The following is a 9,139-nucleotide window of genomic DNA, read 5'->3' as shown; positions in this document are numbered from 1 at the left end:
TTGAAGTTGCAGTTGTCCAATGATGATGGAATTTGAGTCCATACTATAAGCTTGGGCTTTGCATGGCTTATTTGAATTACTCCTTATAACCATATTATCATCACCATCACCATCATCATCACAGCCATCACCATCACCACCATTGCCATCATTATCATCATTATTACCATCCCCACCATCACTAGCATCACCATCATCAACATCATCATCACCATTCCAATCCACAAATTATAAATCAGGGAACCGATGTATATAAAAGTGAAACCGTTTTTTTCCAAGTTAGATAACTGACAGATGGACAAATGGTGGGATTTGAACCCGGGTCATCTCTATCTGTCTCCATAACAGGCACACTGAACTCTTGTCTTGCACTACCCTGCTTTGTTCAGCCTCCTTTTTTTTTTTTTTTTTTTTGTTCAGCCTCCTTGCACCAATTCAGTGTCAATCCATAGGAAATTACCTCTGCCAGGTACTATCTTGGATGACTGTTACGAGCATCTGTAAGGTACCAGAGAAAGTGATAGAAATTGATGGACCATGAATATAGAAATAATGCAGAGTTGCTTTCCAGGTACTGTAGAGCAGCAACACTCTGTTATTACATGTGAGCTGCTCTTAAGTGATGCTGGGTTGTATGAAGTGGTTTTCTGACATGGCTACTCTGCTGGGGCTCACAAAATTAAGGTGGCCGTCTTCTGGGTAGGCATGGTCTTGTGAAATCATTCCCAACGTCTCTCAATTTGGAAAGAGATTCTTGAAGTCAGGAACCAAACTGTGACAATGGAGAGAGAGAACTCAGCCCTCTATTTTGTCCAGACTGAAGAACGACCATGTCTAGGACTGAGCCCTGCACACTGGATATTGAGGATGGAGGCTGTCATGCTAAGGTGAGGGAAGGACAGGAAGGAGGTAAGGGTTTTGGTGCTCTGCTAACTAAAGAGGAGTAAGTACTTTTTTTTTGTGAGAGAAATAACCTAGATTTTTGGTATTTTTCCTCCCACTTTTTTACCCCTAGTCATTGGTAAAGACTTTTGATTGTTCTAACCCAGAGCTGACTGGGCTGCCATCTGTAAAGAAAAGTGGTGTCAGTTATAAAGTGGGAGCTGCAGTGCACCCTTGGAACAAGCATGAAATATGCCCAGAAAGTCCAGAGAGAGGTATAATTTTCTAAATAGGGTCCAATGTCCCCATAAGCTCTACCTTTAGAAGAGTCACCTTTAGATTCACACCTGGAGGTTTGGAGTTTTGTCTTTTATGTGTCAGTGATAGTGGTATCATTTCCTTCATTCTCTAGGCGAAATTCTGCATCTCCTACTGCCTGGCAAATTGTTCTTTTGAAGGAATGAGCTACCCTGCAGCTGCAAGGGCAGACTTTTCTGCTCTGAATTCCACCATCATTAACAAAATCCCATAGATGCCCACCAAATGCACGGCTCTCCATCACTGTTGCCATCAGAGAGAGCCTTATTGCAGAGAGAGATTTAAAAAATGTAATTACTTTCCGATGTAATTTCATAACCACACTGAAACATTGAAGCAGAAAAAAATTTTACCCACAATCCTGCTACCCCAGCAAATCAAACTATTTTCATGTTTTTATGTCATAATAATCATAGGGAAGGTACAATTTAGAGGTCTTTTTTAGCGTGGTGTGTGTGTGTGTGTGTGTTTCTCTACTTATAGGGACAGCATGCTCCAGATTTTCTGCAACACTCTTATTTATTTCTGATTTTTTAAAACAAATAATTAAGTGTATAACAAAATGTGATTAGTTGTATACCTTTGTAAGATGGTAGGAATGCATTCATGCACGAAGAGGAAATTATCACCCTGTTCCGTTTTTTTTATTCGTTTCCCCCATATTTTGACATAGCTTTCATATTTACGATGCAATGTTTCTGAACTGGAAGGTGATTTTGCTCCACAGGGGATATTTGGCCGTATCTGAAGACATTTTTGGTTGTCACACCTAGGGGGTAGTGCTGCCAGCGTCTAGTGGGTAGAGGTCAGGGATGTTGCCAAGCATCCTATAGTGCACAGGACAACCGCTACCACAAAGAATGATCTGGCTCCAAATATCAACAGTGCTGAGGTTGAGAAACCCCATTACCCTGCAAATTGGTGATTTCATAGTTCTTTGGGTGGATGTCTAGCTTGTGTAAGTATCCCCTGCTCCAGTCGCTGGACATTGGATGTCTGCCAGTATCTCATGGTTTTGAGGAGCATCTTTGGGCGTTGAGCATTGCCTTGCTTTGGGCCTGCAGTGGGTTATTCGAGGGGAGGTTGCCAGCTGCTCACTGGCTTCTCTGGGTTTGGGAATCATCCCCAGACCGAGTGGGAGGACTTTTCTACAAATAGTACAGGCTGTTTCAGGAACATTAGATCAAATGTGACATGAACTAGATTGTAGTTCCGGTTACTGCAATCTAGATGAGCGACTCCCTGGCAGCAGGATTGCAGTGGAGCGATCATGAAACTGGGCATGAAATTGAGAGGAAAAGCAGAATCTCGAGACCAGGGAACCTCAGGGATCCGGAAGGTGAAATGGACTCATACTGGTTCCAAAATCATTCTTGCAGGCTGGTCAGCATGGCCTTAACTGTACCTGATGGTATCCAGCTGGAGCTTACTCCACACTTCCCACCTACCTTCTGTGTTTACCTTTTTTTTTTTTTTTTTGCACTTAGTGCTGTCATGTATGTTATCCATTTTACTTTTTTAAAAAAAAATCTTATTTCTGTTTCCTACTCCATGGGGCCAGTGATTGGTGTCTGTTTGGTATCCTGCTGTTTCCCGGCACCCAGAACAGTATTTGGCTCATCATAGACCCGTGGTGCCTACTTGCTGAATGAATGAGTGGATAATTCATAACAGAAGAGGGCTTTTTTTTTTTTTTTTTTTTTTTTTTTGGCTTTCAGAAGAGCTTTGCCACTCTCATTGGTCTCAGATCAGGTTTCTCTTTTCACTCTCTCTTCATTTCACTTTGGGTTTCTCACCAATGTCTGAGAACGGTATCCTTGGAAGAGGTGACAGTTCAGAGAGAAAGAGAAAGGGTGAAGCAGGGAGCCCCAGGGGACAGGGTCCCATGCTCTGTGGGGACAAGGGGCGAGGCTGCCAGAAGGTGATGTGGACAAGAGGATGCAGGATGGGGGCGGGGTGGCCTCATTCCTAGATTGTGACTGTTCTGGGAACTATGCCCTGTGCCAGAGGGTCCGCACTGGGCTGCCTTCTCAGGTCATCCCAGATGCCTGTGAGGCTCTCCTGATAGCTGCATCCAAATTTGGAAGCCCCCTTGGTCAGCTGCCTCAGTGCCAGCCTTGGGGCTCCTCCCTGGGGCTCATTCTGGGCTGCATTCCAGGGCATCCCAAACCAGACCCTGTGGCCTCCTTGTCTGAAGGTTCACGTCACATTTGATCTAATGTTCCTGAAGTTATGTGCATTCGTGACTCCTGAAAGAGAAAAACCTGCAGATAGATGAATCTTCATGGGTCCATGGCCACATCTTTATCAAAACACTACCAGCACTGGCTAAACATGGGTGGTGGGAGTTGGGGCGGGGAGAGGCCATCTGGAACCATCCAGGTGAGTGATGACAGCTCTGCCTTGGGCCTCTGCATCCTTGCAGTTGGCAGCTTTGGAGGCAAGCATTATGTTTCACGTCACTCAAAGGCAGGTGAGCCGAAGCCCCTGCTCGCCTGCTGCCTCTGCAGCTGCGGCTGCGATCAGGTGGTCCTGCCCGCCTCGGCTCGGCAGCTCGGGGGCTTGAGAAACGAATGACAGGGGCAATAATCTGCACTTGGCAAAGCAAAGCCCAACACACTCTGAAAGGCACAGCTGGGCCAGGCTCAGCAACTTTATTCATTAGGCAGTTAATCTCCAGGCTGTCAGCCGAGGCCACAAGGGCAGGCCCAGGCAGGGAAGCTGTGCTTTCAACAATTCAATCCAGTCCCACAAATATTATTGAGCCCGTGCTCTGCACGAGGGAGGCACTGTGAGTGGCTGCAGAGGAAGCTGAGGAGAAAGGGCCTGTTTCTGCCTTAAGGATCTTACATCCTAGCTCCTCCAAAGAGCCACAAGAGAGCAGAAGCCAGGGACAGCTGGGGGGATCCGAGCTGGAAGAGAGAACGGCCAGTTGAAAAATCCCAAATCAGGACAAGTGCCGTGGAGGAGGAGCACTGGAGTCTGGGTAGAATTTCTTCTTCTTTCCCTCTCTCCTCCCTTTCCTCCTTCCTTCCTTCCCTGTAGTAGACAGAATAATAATTACACATCCCCACCTGCCAAAATGTCCAGCTCTTAACCCCAGATCCTGTGACTGTATCATCTCATATGACAAAAGAAACTTTGCAGGTGTGATTAAGTGGATTCTCCAGGTGAGCCCTAAATGTAATCTTGAGGGGCCATGGAAGAGGAAGACTGGACACAGCTTTGAAGAGACCGCATGCTGGCTTTGAAGATGGAAGAAGGGGCCATGGGCCAAGGAATGCGGGCAGCCTTTAGAAGCTGGAAAAGGCAAGGAAACAGGTTCTTTCCCAAGAGCCTCCACAAGTGACACAGTCCTGCAGACCCATTTTGGGCTTCTGATGTGCAGAACTTTAAAGTAACACATCTCTAGTATATAAGCCACAAATATGTGGTTGGTTGTGAGAGCAGCAGCGTGAACCAAAGATACTCCCTCTCCTTCCCTTGATGCTCTCTCCCTCAATCACCACCTCCCTCCCTTTCTTCTTTTCTCCCTCCTCCCACCTGCCTTGCCTTCTCTCTTCTCCTCTCCCCTCTCCTCACCTTTCTTTTCCTTCTTCCCTCCCTTCCTTCTTTCTATCCCACCTTTCTTCCCTCTTCTCCCTCCCTCTAGGTGGAATGATCCTCAAGGCAGCTAGAGATATGGATCTGAGGCTCTGGTCAGAGGTCAGAGGTGAAGACAGATTGTGAGTTTTCTGTGAAGGGGTGAAGCAGGGAGCCTGGCTGGAGGAGAGAACCAAGGGCAGGACCTTGGGGAGCTCTCAGATTTAGGAAGTGAGGCAGGGACACCAGTGAAAAGTGACCAAGAAGGATAGTCAGAGAGGCAGTAGCACAGTCAGGACGGTGAAACAGCAGGAAATCCCCTGGACTTTGAAGAGGTGTCAATAGAGTCAATGCTGCATGGAGGCCAGGAGGCTGAGGAGAGAGGAGAGGTCTTCCCTGTGGGGTTGGGGAGGTCATTCTTGAACTTTGAGCCAAGTGAGGAAGGAGATGAGGGGCCAATGAGGAGTGAGTGGGGAGGCAGTGGAGATATTGGGGCCTCTTCTAATACACTTGGAAGAGAGGAAAAAGGAGGAGTATAAGAAGAGGACCTGAGAGAGAAGCAGTGACCCAGCCTGACTGCAGGTGAACAGGAGTAGCTGGGAGAGCTGGGAGATGGGCAGAGTAAGCAAGTGAGGGCTGGTATGGAAGGGTGGGGAAAGGGATAGGCTTTTTGAGAAAATCTACTTCTTCCTTGGGAGAGGCATGGAGAAAGAGAGGGAAGGAAAAGAGAGATTTTTCTGCAAAAAAAAAAAAAATCAGATGGGCTCTTGATAAAGCATGAAGCAAGGCCACATTCAAGGAGAAAGTATGTTGGGAGTGTGCTTGGGGACAGGAAGGAGGCAGGACATTTGGATCAGCCACTTGAGGGATTTTAAGAAGGAATAACAAACACAGGCCCCCTGCTTGAATTTTGATGGCTTCTACTAAGAACTTGCTTTTCTTGTCGTGCTCAGCAGCAGGGGAGCAGAGCAGGGAAAGGACACAGTTCTAGGACTGGGCGGGAGAGCTGCAGAAGGACAAGGCAGGGGCCCAGTGGGGGTGGGGAGCAATCACATTGTCAGAATGGCCGAGTGTGGCTTCCAGGCTGGGGTGAGGTCAGAATGAGGAAGAGACGTGGAAAATCCATATGGGTTGAGGACTACAGCTCACGAGAGGTCACAGAACGGGTCTCTCTGACATTGGGCAAATCTCTCTCCCTGTCCCACTCCCCCACCCATTTGACAAAACAGCCTCCAGCTATACCAGGCCCATCTCATTCCTCCTGACTAGTTTGGAATGAAAAAACAATGCCAGATGGAAAATGTTGGTGAGCCCTTTTTTTCCACAAGTGCCTGGGATCCCTGCTGTCTGATGGCATTTGAGATCGCTGAGGTTCAGTTTCACCCCATCTTTACTCACGTGTCTTCAACTATTTTTGGGTCTGGAGGATTTTGAGTGTGGAGTTTCCCTCTGTTGGCTTATGCTTGGGTGTCTCTCTGTGGTTCTACTCTCCTTTTTTCTCCTCCATTGTTTGTCAACTTTAATCATGGTACCATGGAACTCAGGAGCTACTCCACACACCTGGGGTTGCCAGTTTAGGAAACCTTCATGGTGCAACACCATGGTCTGAAGGAAGATGGCCTTTGTCTATTGCTAAAAGCCACTGGGGCAAGTGGTTCCTCTTTGGGGATCTGTTAGTGGGGCATTTGGGAGTCTGGGAGCAGCCTACAAACACTTGCCTCTAAGATGCAAGTCTGGTTGGCTGGTTGACCAGTATGGATCAACAAAACATATAAATTTATATTTCCCCCATGGTGGAAGCTGGGTCACTGACTTCAGATCATGAATGCTGGGCATAGTTACATCATCCAGAATTACGAATGCCTGAGAGCACGAAGAGGCAGCAGGGCCGAAGCTCCATGGCATCTCACCACCCCTGTGCTCTTGGGTCTTGTGTCTCCTTCCCTTTCTGATTTTTATTTATGTTTTCATATATATATATATTTTATATATTAATATATATATATTTAAAGATTTTATTTATTTATTATGAGAGACACACACACAGAGAGGCAAAGACATTGGCAGAGGGAGAAGCCGGCTCCCTCTAGGGAGCCTGATGCAGGCCTCGATCCCAGGACCCCGGGATCATGCCCTGAGCCAAAGGCAGGTACTCAACCACTGAGCCACCCAGGTGTTCCCTCCTCTTATATTTTTTAACTCCTTCTGAACAGGATCTAAGCTGTCAGCTCCAAAGCCATGGTCATACTTGCAGAAACTTTTACTCAGCACTCGCCTTCCGGGAGGAAGTGGGAGGAGGAAGATCTGGTCAGGGGCCCCCCAGTCTTTGTTCCCAGGAATCAGGGCCCTACCTCCATATAGGGCCCTCCTTTCCCCTCTCCCACAGGCTGGGCCCTGCCCCAATCCTGACGTCCACTTGACTGACTCCACATGCCAAGTGCAGATACTGGAGGGATTAGAAGCATAGCCCAGGTTTAAAATGTGTCTCATTCCCAGAGTACAGATGATTCAGATAAAGCCTTTATCTTTAATTTTGCCTATTCTCTCCTTCTCTATTGATTCCGTGCATTTCACCAAGGGGCTTATTTGATTTGGAGGTGAATTATGCAATTACCTCACACATCATTCCGAGCAGCACAATAAAGGCCAAGAGTGTGTTTTATTTATAAAATCAGAATTATTCAGATGATGCCATCCATGTAGACCTAACCTTGGAGGAGGCAGGGCCCAGGGAAGCGTGCAAGGAGATCCCTGGTCCTAGGGCACTGTGCTCGAGGACCCTGCCCTGCAGAAGCTTGGAGAACCGACTGTGTATTGCAGAACAAGGGCTTGTCTCTCCTCCAGCCTCGGCCTGATCCATTTGTCACTTTGGATTATTTCCCTTCTACCTGCGTGGGGAGACGGCATCGTCAATTGCAAGGATTCCCAGCGTGCTCTGTTGTGGTATGAAACACAAACACCATTTCCTTTCAGCTCTGGCTTTTACGGGGCCTGCCCGAATACATTTGTGTTGTCTTCGAACCTGGCACTTTAAAACAAATGAAAAGATCCCTGAATGACAAACACAGCGCACATAGTGGGAGGGCCATTTGCGGGGAAATGGTCGCAAGGAGAATCGGTACTTTATGAATATTCACTGAACTGTAAACCTGCACATTGCTTATACGCTTTTCTGCATCCTAATTTGCCCATGAATGCAAATGAGTCCCGTTTAAAATAGAGACGGGGAGAGCAGGCTCCTCTCAGAACACCTAATTGAAAGATGTTTGTACATCATGTCTGATATTTAGTAAACAGAGAGACAAATCCAATCGTTTTCCAAACGAGACCTCAGAAACAATAAAAAATAATCACAAAAACCTGGAGAGTAGGGATGTGCAGAACTAACTGCCTTCCGAAAAAGGGGGACATAATTACTCGGTCTCAGGGTGCAATTAGTGTCCTAATTATACGAAGGTGTATTTTGCTTATCTCTTCAGGAAGCCCTCTGTCAAGATTTAGTGGGCTGGAGGAGCCGTACCCCAGGGCCCTGGGTCCTGCACTGGGGTAGACGATGGATGATGGTCCTGTGGGTAGAGGGGCCCAGATAGTGGTACTTTGGGAAGTACCTTCATCTTTCTTTTAGAGTGACAGATGGTTTCAGTCTGGGCTGGATTGTCTAGTGCTGCTTTCAGTGCAAAAGTGTTACCTTTTTGGATTCATGAAAGCCACTCAATCAAAGATAAAAAGGCAGGCCAGTGTGGGGAATCAATAAAATCTCTACTTTCAGCTGGAGTGTCTAATAGTAATTCTTCTCGTGTCACTGCCTGGTTAAACAGTCATACTCCTGCTAAAAGCCCCATAAGACATAATAGATTCATGTGGCTTTCCTCTATTGTGTTGCATTTGGCCTGAAAAAGGGGAAAGGGGCTCCTGTTTTCCCAAAACCAACCAGACACTGAAGCATTGTGCGTCCAAATGGATTCACCCATTGTGGATTGTCTCATTAGAGCAGAGGGGGCTGCCTTTGCATATCTCTTGTGGAGCTATTTCCAGACATCTGATATATTCATTGCAGAGCCTCCTTCGGAGATGTTTTAGTACCAATTCCAAGTCACTCTGCTTACATTTAAATGTGTTCTTTGGTGGTTGTTGTTCTAGGAAAAAAAAATCATAAAAACAAGTGCTTTTTATTTTAAACCGAGCCGGTTGCACACGTCGAGATCTGTTCCTGAGAAGTCAACAGCAAATGTCACACATCTCAGAGCTGAACTAGGGAGCACCAAATGGCTTAGTCATGGCAGGGAGGCTCAGGCAGGGCCTTTGGTCATGCCTTCTTCGGAAACGAGTTTATGTTGAACTGGCGGGCAGGTCTTTC

The sequence above is a fragment of the Vulpes lagopus genome, chromosome 16 (genome assembly GCF_018345385.1).
Source record: "Vulpes lagopus strain Blue_001 chromosome 16, ASM1834538v1, whole genome shotgun sequence".
In the NCBI taxonomy this organism is placed as follows: Eukaryota; Metazoa; Chordata; class Mammalia; order Carnivora; family Canidae; genus Vulpes; species Vulpes lagopus.
This window is presented reverse-complemented; position numbering follows the sequence as displayed.